At 34.8% G+C, this 19195-nt stretch overlaps 1 long non-coding RNA gene across 1 annotated transcript in view; it reads left to right on the forward strand.

Moving 5' to 3' along the window:
• The first annotated feature begins 448 nt into the window (after positions 1-448).
• LOC115897673 overlaps positions 449-19195 on the forward strand; it is a 110931-nt gene continuing 92184 nt past the window's right edge. The window contains exons 1-2 of the long non-coding RNA XR_004057436.1: positions 449-702; positions 14683-14866. This is a non-coding gene — a long non-coding RNA (uncharacterized LOC115897673). The remainder of the gene's footprint in view (positions 703-14682; positions 14867-19195) is intronic.

Here is a 19195-nt window from a genome sequence, read left to right on the forward strand (position 1 = left end):
TAAGGGGACTATCTCCTAAGCCAAAATAAGTCATAGCTGAAAGCTAAGGGATTGAACCTTCAACCAATCAAAGGGGACTTTCCCCTAAGTCAAAATAAGTCATAGCTGCAAGTTAAGGGATTGAAACTTCAACCAATCAAAGGGGACTTTCCCCTAAACCAAAATGAGTCACAGCTGCAAGCTAAGGGATTGAAACATCAACCAATCATACAGGGAGTTTAAGCTCTAGCTGTAGCCTGATGTTTTTAACCATTCAGGACCACCAACCTACAAGCAGGTTGAAAATAATTTAATTCTATAGGACAGAAAAAGGAAAAGGTGAGGGGTCATAAGGCGATACAAGCATAAGACACCTAAGCCAGAAATGGAAACCCTTCGGGGTCCCTTTCCACCACGTGGAAGCTTTCCTTTCACTTTCGCTTTACTTTCGCTTTCACTTTAACAAATCTTGCAGCCGCACACTCTTTAGGTTCGCCCATTTCTCTAATGGAGCTGTAACACTGGCTGCTGAGGTCCACAGCTTCATTCCTTGAAGCCCCTGAGACACGAGCCCTTCAATTGAGAAAAACCTTCGATCGGAAGAAGACTTCTTGTCTCAATGGGATTGCTGAGTTGAATGGCACCTCTGTTTTAAGTTCTCTGAAAAGTCTCCAAACTGCTTTCCATAGTGGCTGAAGTAATTTTCATTCTCACCAACAGTGTGTAAGTGTTCTCTTTTCTCTAGCCTCGCCAGCATCCGTTGTTTTTTGAGTGTATAGTAACAGCCATTGTAACTGGTGTAAGATGGTACAGCATTGTGGTTTTGATTTGCATTTCCCTGATGATTAATGATGGCAAACATTCTTTCACGATTGTTGGCCGCTTGTATGTCTTCTTTTAAAAAGTGTCTGTGCATGTCCTTTGCCCATTTTTTAATTTATGCTGTTTTTTGCTTGTTGGTTTAAATTCCTTACAGTTTCTGGATATTAGACATTGGTGGTATGCACAGTTTGCAAACAGTTTCTCACATTCTATAGGTTGTCTGTTTACTCTGTGGGTAGTTTATTTTGCTGTGCAGCAGCTCTTTAATTAGGTCCCACTTCTCAATTTTTGTTTTTGTTGCAATTGCTTTTGGGGACTTAGCCAAATTTTCTTTGCCAAGGCCAGTGTTGAGAAGGACATTTCCTAGGATTTTTATAGTTTGAGAGCCTACATTTGAATCTTTAATTCATCCTCAGTTAATTTTTGTATCTGGTGAAAGGTAGGAATCCAGTTTCAATCTTCTGCATGTGACTAACCAGTTATTCCAGCACCATTTGTCGAATAGAGTGTCCTTTCCTTGTTGCTTGTTTTTGTTGGCCTTGTTGAAGATTAGATGGTTATATAATTACAGTTTACCTTGTATCTGGGATCTCTTAACCTCCTAAATAATTTTTTTTTTTAAATTTGCATACAATATGGTTAAGTTTTTGTCCTCTCGACTTTTATGGGTTTTGATAAATGCATAGTATCATCTATCCACCATTACTGTATCATACAGAATAGTTTCGCCACTCCAGGAAGCCCCTTATGCTTCACCTACTCAAATCTGTGTCTATGAACCTCTAGAAACCACTGATATCTTTACTTTTTTTTTTTTTTTATTTTTTTCATTTTTAGAGACATGGTCTTGCTTTGTTTCCCAGTCTAGAGTGCAGTGGCACCATATATATGGCTCACTGCCACCTTTACTTCCTGGGCTCAAAGGATCCTCCTGCCTCAGCCTCCCAGGTAGCTGGGACTACAGGTGTGAACCACTATGCCTAGCTAATATTTAATTTTTTTTTCTTTTTTTTTGTAGAGCCAGGGTCTTTCCATCTTGCCCAGGATACTTTAATATGATATCTTTACCCTCTCTATAAGTTTGCTTTTTCCAGAATATAATATAATCATGCAGTATGCAGCAGTCCTTTCATGCTGGCTTCTTTCATTTGGCAATCCACATTTAAGAATCACCTATGTCCTTGTACAGCTTGATAGCTCATTCTTTCTTATCTCTGAATAATCTTTCATTGTATGGATATACCAGAGTTTATTCACTTCTCTATTGAAGGACATCTTGATAGCTTTCAGTTTTTGGTGACAATTTTATAAAATTCTATAAACATTCATGTGAAAGTTTTCTGTGGTTAAAAGTTCTCAAATCATCTGGGTAAATATCTAAGAACCCAGTTGCTGGATTACAAGGTAAAAATATGTTTAGCTTTGTTAGAAACTGCTAAGTTATCCATTAGAGTGGTTGTACCATTCTGCATTTTCTCCAGTAATGAATGTGAGTTCCTATTGCTCCTGATCCTAACCAGTATTTAGTTTTAGCATATTTTGGTTTGTAGCCCTCTTAATACAGGTACAGTGTTATCTCATTATTATTTTAATTTTTATATACCTAATGACAACTAATGTTGAGCATCTTTGCATGTATTTACTTGCCATGTATATGGATGGTAGTATCTGTTCCGAACTTTTGCTTACTTTTTAATTTAGTTGTATTTTATTCTTGAGTTTTAAGCATCCCTTTGTATATTTTGGATGTAATATTTTTATTTTTTCTATTTTTTCTATACCAGATATGTGTTTCACAAATATTTTTTTCCCGTTCTATGGCTTGTCCTTTAACTCTCTTAATATTTCTCAGAGAGCAGACATTTGTAATTCTAATAAAGTGTTACCTTTTTTTTTTTTTTCATGTATTGTGCTTTTGGTGATGTATTTAAAAACTCATCAACAAATCTAAGATTCCATAGATTTTCTCTTATGTTTATCTTTTAGATGTTTTATAGTTTTTCATTTTAAAATTAGGTACTTAATCAATTTCAACTTAATTTTTGTGAAAGCTGTAGCATATGTGCTGGGCTCTTTTTGTTTGTTTCAGCACTATTTGTTTAAAATGTCAACATTTACTTCATTGACTTGACTTTGAATCTTTTGGAATAATGGAAACTGCCATTGCAAAATTGTGACTGACACAGTGGAAGGCATTTGACCTAACCAACTCCATTTTCTTCTAACCTCCAAGCTGTCCTTGTTCAATCCTGGATGTAGGCTGAATTAACTTTGGGAAGAACTTAATTTATAGTTTAGAAAAAAGACAATAACAGCCCTTTCCCCAAACAAACCTCCTTCTTGCCTGGGGACTAGACTGCCTTTGTAGGACTAACAAATTAGCCACAAGATTAGAAATTATGGGCCGGGCACGGTGGCTCATATCTGTAATCACAGCACTTTGGGAGGCCGAGGCGGACGGATCACAAAGTCAGGAGATCGATACCATCCTGGTTAACACAGTGAAACCCTGTCTCTACCAAAAATACAAAAAAAAAAAAAAAAAAAAAAAAAAAAAAAAAAAAAAATTAGCCAGGCATGGTGGCAGGCACCTGTAATCCCAGCTATTTGGGAGGCTGAGGCAGGAGAATAGCATGAACCCAGGAGGCGGAGCTTGCAGTGAGCCAAGATCGCACCACTGCACTCCAGCCTCTGCACTCCAGAGTGAGACTCCGTCTCAAAAAAAAAAAAAAAAAAAAAAAAAAAGGTTAGAAATTATGGTTTAGGAGGCTACAAGAGATGGATCAGCTGGCACCACCCAGATCGATTAACTGGTTCATCTGATCTTGTGGCCCCAGCCAGGAACTGACTTGGCCCAACGGGACAGCTTCAGTTCCCTATAATTTTATCTCCTTCCTAACCAATCAGCACTCCTGGTTCACTGGCTTCCCCACACCCACCAAGTTGTCCTTAAAACCTCTGATCCCTGAATGCTCAGGGAGACTGACTTGAGTAGTAACAAAGCTCTGGTCTCCTGCACAGCTGGCTCTGTGTGAATTACTTTTTCTCTATTGTAATTCCCCTGTCTTGATAAATTGGCCCTGACTAGGCAGTGGGCAAGATGAACCCATCGGGCAGTTATAAATTCATTTGAATATATGTTTGGGCCTATTTATAGCCTCTCTGTTTTGTTCCATTGATCTATGTGTTTTTTTGATGGGGTGGGGTCAATGTTATGTTATCTTAATCTTTGTAGCTTTATATTAAGTCTTAAAATAAAATAAGATTGTGTGAATCCTCACCATTATTCCTCTGTTCCTGCAGGATTGTGTTGGTTATTCTGGATCTTCTGCTTTTTAATTTTTCCTGTAGAGGAAAAGGGAAAGCTTCTCTTCTGCCCTCTGAGGATTTGCTGCTGAAAAAACCCGACAATAGATAGATTAACAAAAGAAAGGCACATAAATGTATTAATGTGCAGAAGCATGGAAGCCATGGAAAATATGAGTCTCAAAGAAAGGCCAGATGGCTGCAGTTTAAATAACACTCTCTTCATAGGGGAGAAGGAGATGGGAGTGCAGGCAATTTAGAGTATAGGCAATGATGTTTAGAGAAATGAATGGGCCTAAAAAACAGACATAGTTCTTTTGAGGTGGTGGCAAGTTAGGAGCAGGTGATGGGTAGATGTTCACCAGGAACAAAATTTGTCCTATTATGCAGATAAAATGTCCCTGGTAATCTCTTGGAGCTTCCCTCAGAAGACTAGATGAAAAATCTCTCTGAGCATGGTGATGACTTTAGATCTAGTCTCTTCTCCAGTGGTTAATCTTCCCTGGATTACTGTTGAAATTTCTAAGAAGTGTGTTTTAAGACAATTTTGTGACTTCTGAAGGAACTTTTTTTAATCAGATAAGGGAACTTGAGAGAAAGGTTTTCCTGAGGCTTCAGCAAAAGAAGGGGTAAGGGAGGCTAGAGATTAAAGAGAGACCATGGTCCTGAGGCTTACTTCTGAGGCCTTTCAACTTTTTTTTTTTTTTTTAATTCAAAGCACTCAGCATGCCAAAGTGCCATATTTTGGGTTATCGTTTTCTGATCCTCACCAAAATTTTAGAATCAGCTTGTCAATGTCTCCAAAATAGTGTGTTAGGATTTTCTTTGAGATTGAATTAAATCACTTGAGAGAGTTCAGAAGAATTGTCATCTTAAGAATATTGAATCTTGGCTAGGTGCGGTGGCTCACTCCTGTAACCCCTGCACGTGGGGAGGCCTAGGTGGGCAGATCATGAGGTCAGGAATTCAAGACCAGCCTGACGAACATGGTGAAACCCCATCTTTACTAAAAATACAAAAATTAGCTGGGTGTGGTGGCGGGTGCCTGTAGTCTCAGCAACTCGGGAGGCTGAGGCAGGAGAATCGCTTGAACCTGGGAAGTGGAGGTTTCAGTGAGCCAAGATCACGCCGCTGTACTCCAGCCTGGGCAACAGAGTGAGCCTCTGTTTCAAAAAAAAACCAAAAAATAAGAATACTGAATCTTTCAATTTGTAAATATGGGGCATCTCTCCATGCATTTACACAAATCTTTTATTTCTTTCATCATTGTTTTGTGTTTTTTGGTCTATAGATCCTAAATATATGTGTATGGTTATATTTGCATGTAAATACTTCATTGTTTCAATTTGGGGGAGGCTATTGTAAATGTCTTTTTTTTTTAAAAAAATTATAAATCTCAATTGTTCTTTGATTGTATGTAAACATGGAATTGACTTTTGTATAATAACCTTACATCTTGTGAACTTCTATACTTACCTATCAATTCTCACTGCAACCTCTGCCTCTGGGGTCAAACAATTCTCATGCCTCAGCTTCCGGAGTAGCTGGGAGTACAGGCACGTGCCACCACACCTGGATAACTTTTGTATTTTGTTTTTTTTTTTTTGAGACAGAGTCTTGCTCTGTCGCCCAGGCTGGAGTGCAGTGGCGTGATCTCTGCTCACTGCAAGCTCCACCTCCTGAGTTCACGCCATTCTCCTGTCTCAGCCTCCCCAGTAGCTGGGACTACAGGTGCCTGCCATCATGCCTGGCTTTTTTTTTGGTATTTTTAGTAGGGACAGGATTTCACCATGTTAACCAGGATGGTCTCAATCTCCTGACCTCGTGATCCTCCTGCCTTGGCCTCCCAAAATGCTGGGATTACAGGCGTGAGCCACCATGCCCGGCCAACTTTTGTATTTTTAATAGAGATGGGGTTTCACCATGTTGGCCAGTTTGGTCTCAAACTCCTGACCTCAGGTGATCCACCTGCCTCGGCCTCCCAAATTGCTGGGATGACAAGTGTGAGCCACCGCACCCAACCACTTGCCTATTTATTCTAAGTTGCTGCTGTTTATAGATTCTTTGATTTTCCACATAGAAAATCATGTCATCTGTGTATTAAGACAGTTTTCTTTCTTTTTTTCCAATTTGTATACCTTTTATTTATTTTTCTTACCCTTTTGTATCAATTAGTATTTCCAATACAAAACTGAAGAGTAATGATGACAAAATATGTCCTTCTCTGTTCTTGATCTTCAGGAAAAGTTTTTCAGACACCCACCACAAAGTATGATGCTAGTGGTAGGAGGTTTTGTAATTCTAAAAAATCAAATTAAGGAAGTTCCTCTCTATTCCTACTTTGATGTGTGTTTTCATGATGAATGGGCATGGATTCTGTCACATAATTTTTTAGTTTCAATTGCTATAAGCACGTAGTTTTTCTGAGTCCGTTATATTAGTTGATTTATTTTTGAATGTGAATTAACCTTGTGTATTTGAAATAATCTTTCTTGGTTGTAATGTGTTATTGTTTCTGTACATTCTCTTCAATTTATTATTATTTAGTTGAGAAATTTGGCATCTGTTCTTAAAGGATATTGGTCAGTAGTTTTCTTTTTTTTAATGTCTTTATCTGCTTCTGGTAGTAGGGAAATACTGATATTATGTAATAAGTTAGGAAGTGGCTCTTTTGCTTCTGTTGTGGAGAAATGGCATTGTTTATTTCCTAAATGATTGGTAGAATTCATTAACTGAAACCATCTGTTTCTCATGCTTTGTTTTTAAACAGTTATGAATTATTATTCAATTTCTTTAATAAATATAGGACAATTCTCATTTTCCTTTGTGTAAATTTTGATCGTTTGTCTTTCAGGAGGTTTAGCTATTTAAACTTTGTTATCAAATATGTTAGCATAACATTGTTCATTGTAATAATATTTTGTTCTTTTGATGTCCATGGCTTCAGTAGTAATGACTCTTTTATTTCTGATATTGATAATATGTGTCTTCTCTTTTTTATCTTGGTTAGTCTGGCTATAGTTTTATCAACTTTACTGAACTTTGCAAAGAGCAATCTTTTGTTTGCTTGATTTTGTCTATTATTTTTCTGCTTTTTGATAATGTAACTTTTGCTCTAATCTTCATTATTTCTTTTATTTTGCTTGCTTTAGGCTTAAGTTTCCCTTATTTCTATGGTTTCTTAAAGTAGAAAGGTTATTGATTGTAGATATTTCCTTTATTCCAAGATATGAATTTAATACAATGAATTTTGAAGCACCATTTTCACTGCATTCTTCAAAAGTTTCATAATTGCATTTTAATTTTCTTATATTTTAAACTATTTAGATGTTCTCCTGAGACTTTTTCTTTGACCCATATGGTATTTAGAAGTATATTATATAATTTTCAAATACTTGGAAATTTCTCACCTAAATTTTTGTTATTGACTTGTAGTTTTAACTGCACCTGTTATCTAAGATCAAACTTCATATTAATCTTATTTTAATAAGTATTTTTTGATTTTTTTCCCATTCCTTATGATATTGCTATCATTCATTTCTTTTATTCATATGCTTGAATTACCAAATAAATTGTTACTATTATTAATTTAAACAAGTAGTTATCTTTTTTGTCATTTAAGATTGAGTAAAACAAAATATTTTATTTTATCTTTACTTATTTTCTCCTATGTTTTTGTAGATACACATTCCTGAGGTATCATTTCCTTCTGTTTGAAGAACATCTTTTAACGTTTCATGAGGGAAGGTCTGTTGCCAATAAAATACTTTATTTCTTCTTCACTCTTCAAGGATAACTTTGCTGATTATAGAATTTGAGTTTGGTAGTTAGTTTCTTTAAATATTTTAAAATTTCACTTTACCCTCTTCTTGCTTGTGTGATTGTTGATAGCCTGCTTTTGTCCTTAAAATTATTCCTCCATAAGGAAGTTTTTTGTTTTTGTTTTTAAATCTGGCTACTTTGAAGTTGTTCTTCCTATCTTTAGTTTTCTGCAGTTTGAATTTTGTATGCTTTGGAGTTGTGTGTGTGTGTGTGTGTGTGTGTGTGTGTGTGTGCATTTATTTATTTATTTTTCCTACTTTTTGTTTTTTGAATTTCCTGGATTTGTGGCTTAGTGTCTGTCATTAATTTTGGAGAGTTCTTGGTAATTATTACTTCAAATCTAATTCCTTCATTCTCTGTCTTTTCCTTCAAATAATATGCATACGATGCCTGTTAAAATTATACTGCAATTATTTAGTTTTAGTTTGTTTTTGGTTTTTGTTTTATTACAATTTTTGAATGTTCTGTGTTTTTTTGTACTACTTTTCTCTTTGCATATATTTTGGGAATTCTCTAATAGCTTATTTTTAATCTCACTGATTCTTTTCTCAGTTATGTGGAGTCTACTAATGAGCAATAAAAGGCACCTCTTCTTTTTCCTGTTAAGTATTTTCCTACTTCCAGTATTTCCTTTTGATTCTATGCAATTTTGATATTCTCAGCTTTGGCTCACAGAAACATCAATTATCTTTCTATGGGACCAGAAACTTGAATGAGAGTTCCATTAAGTCAATCAAGTAGACAATTTCAAATTTCTAGATTTTTGAAATTACGACATTTGACATTCAATCAGTCAAATTATTTTTCTAAATCTATTAGTTGGTGCATCTAAGTATGTTTTCATACCTGAGTTAGTGGAAAGTAGAACTTAACTTTGATTGCATATTTAGTGCTAAGACATGTGTAGAACAACAACATATGCTAAAGCTTAAATTTTATAGTCAGGAGATGGCCATTTGTATCAGGATCAAGCATATAATGAGAGTTACACACATTTAAGTGTAGGAAACCAGAGCACCCGTATCTTTGATTCATTCTCAAGACCAAGTCAACTGGATCTAACATGAATATCAGGTGATGAAATAAAAGTGTGGCCACATGTGAGCTAAAGACATTCTTATGAGTAGACATTGCTGTTATTCTGCTGTTAAAGCTAAGAATTCCTGCCTTGATGGTTCATCTTTTTATAGATTAAAGTATAGTGTAAAGTACATCTTTGTATAGACTAAAGTACGTTGTAAACACTAGTATCTGGTGATTGGTAAAGAATCGGCAAAGCCTACTTCAAGTCTTTCTTGAAGAGTGCCAATCATAAAGAAAAGCAATATAGATACATAAACCATGTGAGCAATTCTAAACACTAATATCCATGTTACAATATGTAACATTTTAAACAAGCGCTGTACTTCAGTATAATTCATTATACTCACCAAATGCTCTTGAGAAATATATGTAAACAATTTTGCCCATCATCCCTCCACAATTCTCCTCTCAACTCAGAGTGTACTGTTTAACAATCCAAGTTTCTCAAAGCATTTCCTTGTGAAAAGGTTAGCATCGGCATGACACATTGGGGAAATTGCAATAGCAACTTTCAACTGCAGCATTTCATTTCAACACACACCACTAACTATCGCTCTTTGCTAGGATTTTGAACTAAGAAAAAAGAAAGGTGTTCAAATAACAAACCTCCAAAATATTTTTGTTTTCTTTGAAATAACAGGAAGAAAACACCTTCCTTGCAACCACTTGAAACAATAATAAGACAGGTGTGATCATTACAGGGTAAAATTCTTTGTAAAAACCGTCACTAGACACTCAGACTAGGTGTCCTCATGCAGTAGCTTGAGAGATCAGAGATGCCGTTATTTTTAAAGCAACAGTGAAACTTTGGGTCTGTCAAACCCCATTCCTTTCTCAAAAATTCAACTGCATAATAAGATAGCACTGCCTCTATACATCCATTTAATTTCTGCCAAAAGTATCACAAGCAATTTGCTCTCTAATGAAAATCATGAAAGGGGCATGTCTCATTTCGCAGGCAATTTTTAGTAAAAATCACAAGGGACTGGGATACTGGCAACTTATTTTCAGCTGGTAGGATTAGCTTGTTGAAAAAAAAATGTAGAATGCTGAGATTGGAGAGTGGACAGAACTAACAGAGCCCTGGAGAGGAAGGCATTGTGCTCAATTATTGTTTGTGGAATGAATGAGTGAATGAATGACCAAACTATGAAAATCCCCAAAAGGATGTTTGCTACAATGTTTAAATTAAATCCTCAAGTTGATTTTTTTTTTTTTAAATATAACCATATAACCATGAGGGAGATATCAGTGAGGTCACAGCTTGTAAGATATAATTCTCATTTTATGGTGTCAAATGAGATGGCACCAATGGGAAAATCATTCTGTCATTCAATGAATATATATTAAGTCCACACTGGGTTCCAGAAAATGTACTAGGTTTGTGAGGCACATTTAATAACACTACATATATTGCCTTTCCTTCAGAGAGTGGCAGTGTACTGGAAGAGGTAGGCATAATCAAATAATCTCTTAAAAATACCATTAGAACTAGTGATTAGTACTTTGGAAGAACGCTATAGGAAACTGTGGGACTATGAGAGTAGGTGTGGGGTCTCTCATTTGATTGGGGAAGTGGGGGAAAATGCCATCCTTGAATGTATGTGCTGGAGCTAATATATGAAGTTTGAAAAAGCGTTAACTATAATAGGGAGCAGGAAGGTTTATTAGTCCGCTTTCACACTGCTGATAAAGACATACCCTAAACTGTGAAGAAAAAGAGGTCTAATGGACTTACAGTTCCACGTGGCTGGGGAGGACTCACGGTCATGGTGGAAGGCAAAGTGGAATGAGTCATGTCTTACATGGATGGCAGGAGGCAAAAAGAGAGCTTGTGTAGAGAAACTCCCATTTTTAAAACCATCAGATCTCATGAGATTCATTCACTATCATGAGAACAGCGCAGGAAAGACCTGCCACCATAATTCAATCACCTCTCACTGAGTTCCTCTCATGACAAGTGGGAGTTGCAATTGAAGATGAGATTTGCGTGGGGAAACAGCCAAACCTTATTGGAAGGAAAAAGAAGATTCCAAAGTCCTGAAGTAAGAGTCATTATGACTTAGAACAAGTACTTTGTTAAGCTGTGTATAGACTGAACATGCCAAATGGAACCAAGTACAGATGCCCAAGAATGAGGCAGGCCCAGCGTGCCCAGGCTCTGCCTCATTGTCTGAAACACTGAGACAAACCTCAGGCAGACCAGAGGCCAAATCATAGTCCTGCCCCACACAAGGGAGCCAATGCTGAGAACTAAGCCAGGTACAACTGTGGCCTCCTACACAGAGGATTTTCAAAGTTTCACTTTTAATCCTTACCCATCTTCAGAGCTCACGTGTGAACACATTGCTAACTCTTCCATTTTATTTTATTTTATTTTATTTTATTTTATTTTTTGATGTAAAGTCCTTCTTTTCTCATAGATTTGCTCCATTTTCTCTATTAAATATCGTGAGAATGGCTCAGTGAGATGTCCTCCCACCTGGTCTGATAGAACACACACCAAATATGCAAATCCAGCCATGCCATTTCTCTGACTGAGCTTTTACAATTTCCTATGACTTGAGGCAACTCCAGCTTCCTGGTTGGGCATTTGAGCTCCCAAAAATTTGACGTCAGCCTGTCTCTTCAGCCTTATGTCTGCAACTTTCTCTATGCAATGTGTAATCACGTAACAAAAAATTGCTTTGGTTTTCATAAAAACATAATTTTCTTTCCTTATTTGGTGTGTAAATTACATTCTTCTTGATTGTTAGTTTCCTTACTCACCTTCCTTATCTGCTTAATTTCATTTTACTTTTCAGATTCAGCTATCTTGTACCTCCTCCAGAACACTTCCCCAGTGGCTAAGTAAGCAGATGTAGATTAGGGATTAGAAACATGGGCTTTGGATTGAGGCAAATATGATAGTGAATCCTGGATTTTCCACTTACTATGAAAAAATATTTACCTCAGAGATCATTATAATTTGTTTCTACTAGAATAAGGACAATTACACCTATATTCTTCAGTGAGAACTCAAGGAGTAACACGTTACAAAGCACTTAGAAAGGAACCTGGATATAAAGAGTATTTCATAGTTGGTGTACTAACAATTATCGCTATTGTTGTTCATCATTGTTGCTGTATAGATGACTATTCTATGGCTCTGATGGAACATCTATCATGACATTAAGCACAGTAGATTGACAATATATTTTTGCACACCCATGTTTTACTTCAATCATGTGTCAGGGTCACACACCCTGACACATAACAGACTGAAATGCAGACATAAATGACGTCTGTTCAGTCTTTGCTGTTCTCTAAACAGCAAATAAACTTTTTCTCCCCCAACTTGATATCCATGCTCAGAAAAAACTCATAACTTCCAAACTCATTAGTTGTGTAGATGTTAGAATTTCTCCATTAGTGTCAAGGAAATAAAGCCAAATTGAAAGCAATTAGCCAATTGTATTTGGGTGTTTTTTTTTCCTTTTGGCTCATTTTAAATACAGACAGACTAAATTACCTCTACAGCTTGTCTTTGAAGTGTTGTTTTCTTTTTTCTTTTTTTTCTTTTTTAAATGCACAGGTTGTAGTTAGGTTATAAATAGAAAAATTATGTCTTTTCAATTTTTAAAAATATGCTGAATTCAATAAAATTATAATGTGTGTTTATCTATGAATCCTGGAACAGATAATAAATGCTTTTCGGACAAATTCTTTGGCTAGTATAACATGTTAAAAAATAGCTTTAGGTACTAAAAACCTTAAGCCTTTTCAACCTTTTTACAAGTCATCATTAAGCATTGATTCTGTGACATAAGAAACTTAAGAAAACTAAAAGTCATACATTGACAAAGGATTAAGCCATAGCAGTAAAAAATGTAGACTCAGAGACTGAAATTAAAGCCTTTGATATTTTCTTAGCAAAATTTTCAATATACACTAATGTATAGACTAGAAGAATGTAAGTGCCAAATTGTAATTGATACAAAAATATAAGCTTTCTATTTTCTTTGTTAGTTTCATCAGAAATATTTAATTCAACCCATTTTGGGGTAGTATGTGGGAGGGGTTGTTTGGGCTGGGTAGCTCTCTTCCTGGGAGTAGAATACATATCTCTCTTCCTCACCAGTAAGTATCAACTGCACAGTTATTTAGTCATCATTGCCCTTTATGAGAGGGAAAATCTTTTAAAGTATTTTTCTGTCACTCATGATTTGAACTGTGGTTTTAATGGATTTTTATTCAGGTTGCTGATTGGTTTTCTAGCGCTATTATGACAGAAACGAGAAGAATGCATGTGTGTGTGTGTGCGTTTGTCAAGAAGCAAACGACTTTTAGCTGGAAGAAGTGGAGTCCGAGGTAGATATCTAAAGGAAGAGCACATGAATATCAGGATTCTTCTAGCAGAAAGATGGTCTCAGACAAAGGACACTTTATAAAAGAACTTGGCAATAGAGAAAAAAATGTGCTACAAAAACCATTGTTTTACTGATGAACAGCTTTGTGGAATAAATCTTCTAAGGCATTCATTGTCAATCTCTCATTCATCAAAACACTGTGTCAACCTCCTCCACAGCCCCCTTTAGCCTATCTCCTAGCCAATAGGCCAATGCCATGAGAATTTGCTCTGTGACCCAGTTTCTCTGAGTGAGGTTCATCCATAGTTTATTCTTGAGAAACTGTAAGATCAAAATGACCTTTGAGCACTCAGTGGTGTAGAAGAGAGGAGATTCTGTGTCATATCTGACTGTGCATGACCCAGCACCTACAACTGAGACAGTGGGAATTGGACACTCCTGATGCATACTTGGTTAGTTACCGATGACTGTATTAGTCTGTTCTCACGTTGCTGTAAAGAAATACCTGAGACTAGTCATTTATTTAAAAAAAGGGGTTTAACTGGCTTATGATTTTGCAGGATGTCCAGGAAGCATAGCAGCTTCTGATTTTGGGGAGGCCTCAGGAAATTTATAATCATGGCAGATGGAAAAGGGGGAGCCAGCACTTCACATGGCTGGAGCAGCAGGAAGAGAGAGAGGAATAAGGTGCTATACACTTTTAAACAACCAGATCTTGTGAGAACTCACTATGACAAAACACCACTAGGAGGTTGGTGCTAAACCACTAGAAACTGCCTCCTCCCTGATCCAATCACCTTCTGCTGGGGCCCCACCTCCAGCATTGGGGATTAATTTCAACATGAGATTTAGGTGGGGACACAGATCCAAACCATATCAAATATCATCATGAAAAATTCATGTATTTTGTACCTCTATTTACAAATAATTTAGCAATAGTCCATGTAAAGCACAAGAAATATGTGTTATATGAGAGATATTCTACAGTTTTTTTTTTTTACATGATATGAGCATCAGGTGGATTATAAATAAACTAATTTTGCAGTAATTTTAAGAAAATGAAGTGCTCACACGTAAGATGTGAGAGAATGATCTGCATACTTAAAGTTGAGCAGATTTATGTATTTCACATGACAGCTGATCATCTCAAGTAAAAATAGACCCCGTTATATTAGAGACAAATATTTCAAAGAAAATCTTTTGACAATAAAGTACAGCTTTCTACTTTCTGACCTAAATCTTCACCTTTCAGTCCTGGAGAGTATTTATTGTAATCTTTTTTTCAGGGTGATGCACTGAACTACCCATTTCTCTCCCTCAGGAATTTTCCTCTTTTTTCAAACTTGAGAAGCAAAAGTGCCACAACAATTGTGAAGCGATTCAGAGGAAGAATGTCAGCTTTTGACAAGTCAACTTTTATCTCACTCGAAGTAACTGGAAGAAATCAGCAGATGAAAGGAAAATTGATGATTGATGAGACCTTCGGCACAAAAAGTCATATCTAGGTATGCTGCCCTTTATGGTCACTCACTTTTTCTCTACTCTGCACACTACTCCAACTCAAAGTTCATAAAACATCCCTCTGATAATTAGTCTTACATAGCCTGTTAATTCGCAAATGATTATAAATATGGCTCTCTCTTTTTTTCTCTCTTTTTTAAATCTGCTCTCTTGGACTGGCTGTGTGGTACTGAAACTCTTCAGGGTAGTGATAAGAAACTGGAAAATTCATTTATAAAGAAAAATTAATTCCTTCTCCCATTCATTGGGCTACAGTTTGACTGAATTGAACTAATCAATGATTGGTTTTAATAGAATATAGGGTACACTCTTACCTTAATAGTTTTTTTTTTTTCAATTTTAAAACTTTTCTTTTTTACCAAGAGTCCCCAGTTTTAATGCTTTAGTTAACACTGGTTTATGTAACCCGTTTGCAAGTCATGTTAAATGTTAAATGTAAACATTTAAAATTAACATTAAAAATTATCCTTGAGCTTGTTCAAGAGAGCAGACTGAGCACAGAGTTTTACTGCCTCTTATTCCCAAGCTCCCTTTGAGATTGTAGAAAGTTATGAAAGAAATAAGAACTACAGAAAAATAAGAAATCAGTGGACCAGAATGTCTGACAAAATCTGGAAAATTCCAAGCAGGTGGGCTGATATTAATAGAGAAATTTACAATCCAAAACACCGGCAGTAAGTACGATATTTACCAAGGGAGCCCTCAAGGCACAGAAATCTGAGCTAATTGCACAAAGGACAGACTTGGGACACAGGACAATTATGAATGTAATTAATTAAAGAACTCTATCAGGAATAAGTGGGACAGTTAGAATTTCGCCCTTCTATTACCGTCTCTCCTAACTTCTGTTATGTAAAATGACAGTTTTTTAGTCCCCAAATAAAAATATATTAACTCTTCTCTATAGAAAGGAGATGGATCCGTAAAGAGAGACTCAACAAATTTCCAAAGAATTACATTATTCAGAGTATGATCTCTAACCACAAAGGGATTAAGTTGGAATTTAGTTATCTACTTTTTTAAAAAGATAACCTCCAGATCCCAAACTCCATAGAAATTAGGCAGGATACCTCTAATTATTCCAGGGTCAAAGAGGAATTCACAGTTCAAATTGAAAATATTTTAAAATGAAAGGTAAAGATAAAAAAATTTTTTATCTTTTAAAGATAAAAATATTTTTAAATGTGGAATATAGCTAAATCAAAGTTTTGAAAGAAATTTATAGGCTTAATCATATATATTGAAAACTAACAAGGCTAAACATCAGTGGCTGAAATATTCATTCCAACATTCTGGAAGAAGTAAGTCAAATGAAGCCAAAGACTGTACAACAGGACAAGTACCAAAAAGAAAAAACATCAGTGCAATTTAAGATAACTATACTATACATAGAAACAAAACTAAAAGTTAGATCATTGAACATGCCAATAAAATAAATAAACCACTAGGAAGAATCACCAAGAAAATAATAAAATCATGAATTAGAAATATTAGGCATGAAAAAGGGTAATGAATAATTATGATGTCAAATGATGAAAGGAATGTGTGTGTGTGTGTATGTGTATATATATATGTGTATATATATATGTGTGTGTGCGTGTATGCGTATATATATATGTGTATGTATATATATATATATATATATATAGCATGACCAACTTCATAACAGCAAATTTTATAATTTGGATATAATAGAAAACTTTACAGAATCATACAAGACTGAGAGAGATTCAATAGAAAATTTGATTACTTCAGTATTTTGTGTGTGTGTGTGTGTGTGTGTGTGTGTGTTACATTTCATTTATTTTCATCGTCCCTTTTTTATTTTATTTTATTTTTTTAGCATTATTTGAATTTTATTTTATTTTATTTTTTTTCAAAAATTTGTTTAAAAATTGAATGCCTAATTTGAAGTCTTTCACAATAAAACCTCAGGATGAGATGGCATTTCCAAAGAACAACACGAATCTTTTTTTTTATATATATATATATATATTAAGTTCTAGGGTACATGTGCACGACGTGCAGGTTTGTTACATATGTATACGTGTGCCATGTTGGTGTGCTGCGCCCATCAACTCGTCATTTACATTAAGTATAACTCCTAATGCTATCCCTCCCCCTCCCCCCTGCTCACAAGAGGCCCTGGTGTGTGACGTTCCCCTTCCTATGTCCAAATGATCTCATTAGAACAACACGAATCTCACCTAAACTCATTCTTGAGTAGAAAAAAGGGAGTAATTTCTGGCTCTATTTTATATGGCTAACATAATTTTGATTCCAAATATTGACATGTCCTTTTCAAGGAAAGAAGATACATTATTGACAGATATTTTGTAAGATCTAAAATGCTTAAATGTAGCTATTTGTTAAAAATATAAATAATAATGATTAATATTATTGACCACATTAGCATTATTATTATTATTAAAATTCACCACATTAACAGAAAAAAGAAACATAAGTTGATAATTTTAATAAATATTCAAAAGGTGAAGTCATTTGACAACATCTAACACATATTCATGATTTTTTGGAGAACATTAGAAAATTAGGAATATAAATTTTCATCCATCTGAAAAAGAATAGCTCCCAAAACTTGCAGCATATATTATGCACAAAGGTGAACTATTGACACTTTTCCCCAGAAATTGGAGAAAACAAATGAGTGTCCATTACTGGCACTTCTAGTCCATGTCTCTGTAAGCCAAGAAAAAGGAAGAAACAGAAACATTTTAGAAGAAAAATTATAGCTGCCAATATTTATAGATGATATTATGCAGATTGATAACTCAAAGGAGTCTGTAAACTATTAAAAATAGATTTAACAAATTTGTTGAATACAAATAGGTATTTTAAAAGTCAAATGTAGCTCTATATACTAACACCAAATACTTAGATAATAAAATTAATGAGTAAACATAGAAAACATTTAATATCTAGTAATAAATTTAACCCTAGTTTTGAAAGAACCCCACCTCACTACCACACACATATATAAAAATCTATTGTTTAGAGAAATTAAAGAATCTCAGTAAATAGAGGGATGTACAATTTTCATTGATTCAAGTCTCAATATTGTAAGAATGTTGTTTCTAAAGTAAACCTCAATTAAATAAATTCTCAAGAATTCCGTAAATTTATTTATAAATTTATTTATAAATTCTCAATAAATTCTCAATAAAGAATACAGAAATTGACAAGCTTAATTTTAAATTTAAGAAATGCAATTAACCAAAAATAGCCAGGGCAATCTTAAAGAAGAATGAAGTTGAAAGACCTATACTAACAGATCTCAAAAACTCTTACAAAACTATGGTTATTAAAACTGTGTTATTGGCAACAAATGGATAAACTGACCTATAAAAGCAACTGGAGAGTACCAAACAAATTCACACATATTTCCTGAATACGACAAAGTCTACATTAGTACAACATGTTGTACTGAATTATTATAAATTGTACAATATATGGTGCTGTGTCAATCGGATAGTCATTTGAAAAAAAAATGATTCTGAACATTTACTTCAACCACAGCAAAACCAGTTTCAAATGAATTGTTGGTCTAAACATGAAAGATAATATAATAAAACCTTTAGAGGAAAATTTAGAAAACACCTTTGTGGCCTTGGAATAGGCAAAACATTTCTTGACCAGAAACAGAAAACAATAATCATAAATGATAAAATTAATAAATTGGGTTATACTAAAATTAAGAATTATTGTTCATCAAAAGATACTATTGAAAGTAAAAATCAAGACTCAGAGTGAGAGGAGATATTTGTAATATATATAGCTAATATTGAACTCCAATGCAAAAATCTGTCTATCTATATCTATCTATCTATCTATCTATCTATCTATCTATCTATCTATCTATCTATCTATCTATCTTAAAAGAATCCTTCCATATCAGAAAAGAAAAAAAGACTTCACACAGGAGGATAGCCAAATGGCGAATCAACATATAAAAGGTGTTCAACTTCATTAGCTGTCAGAGAAATGTGATTCCATATTCAACTACCAGATATCTACAATGTGAAAGACAATAAAATACCCATTGTTGGCCAGAATATGAAGCAAATTGTAGCTCTCATAATTGTCAATGAGAGTAAAATCACTTTGTAAAGCTATTTAGTAGTATCTACTGAAGTGGAATAATTTCATATTCTATGATCTCACAATTCCAGTTCTTAGTATATACCAAGAAATGATACATATGTTCATGAAAAAGAAAAAACTAGAATGCTCAGAACAAAACTATTGTTAATAGTCCCAGCTGGAGTCTATTCACATGACTGAGAGAAGACTGG

Source organism: Rhinopithecus roxellana, chromosome 5 (assembly GCF_007565055.1).
Source record: "Rhinopithecus roxellana isolate Shanxi Qingling chromosome 5, ASM756505v1, whole genome shotgun sequence".
In the NCBI taxonomy this organism is placed as follows: Eukaryota; Metazoa; Chordata; class Mammalia; order Primates; family Cercopithecidae; genus Rhinopithecus; species Rhinopithecus roxellana.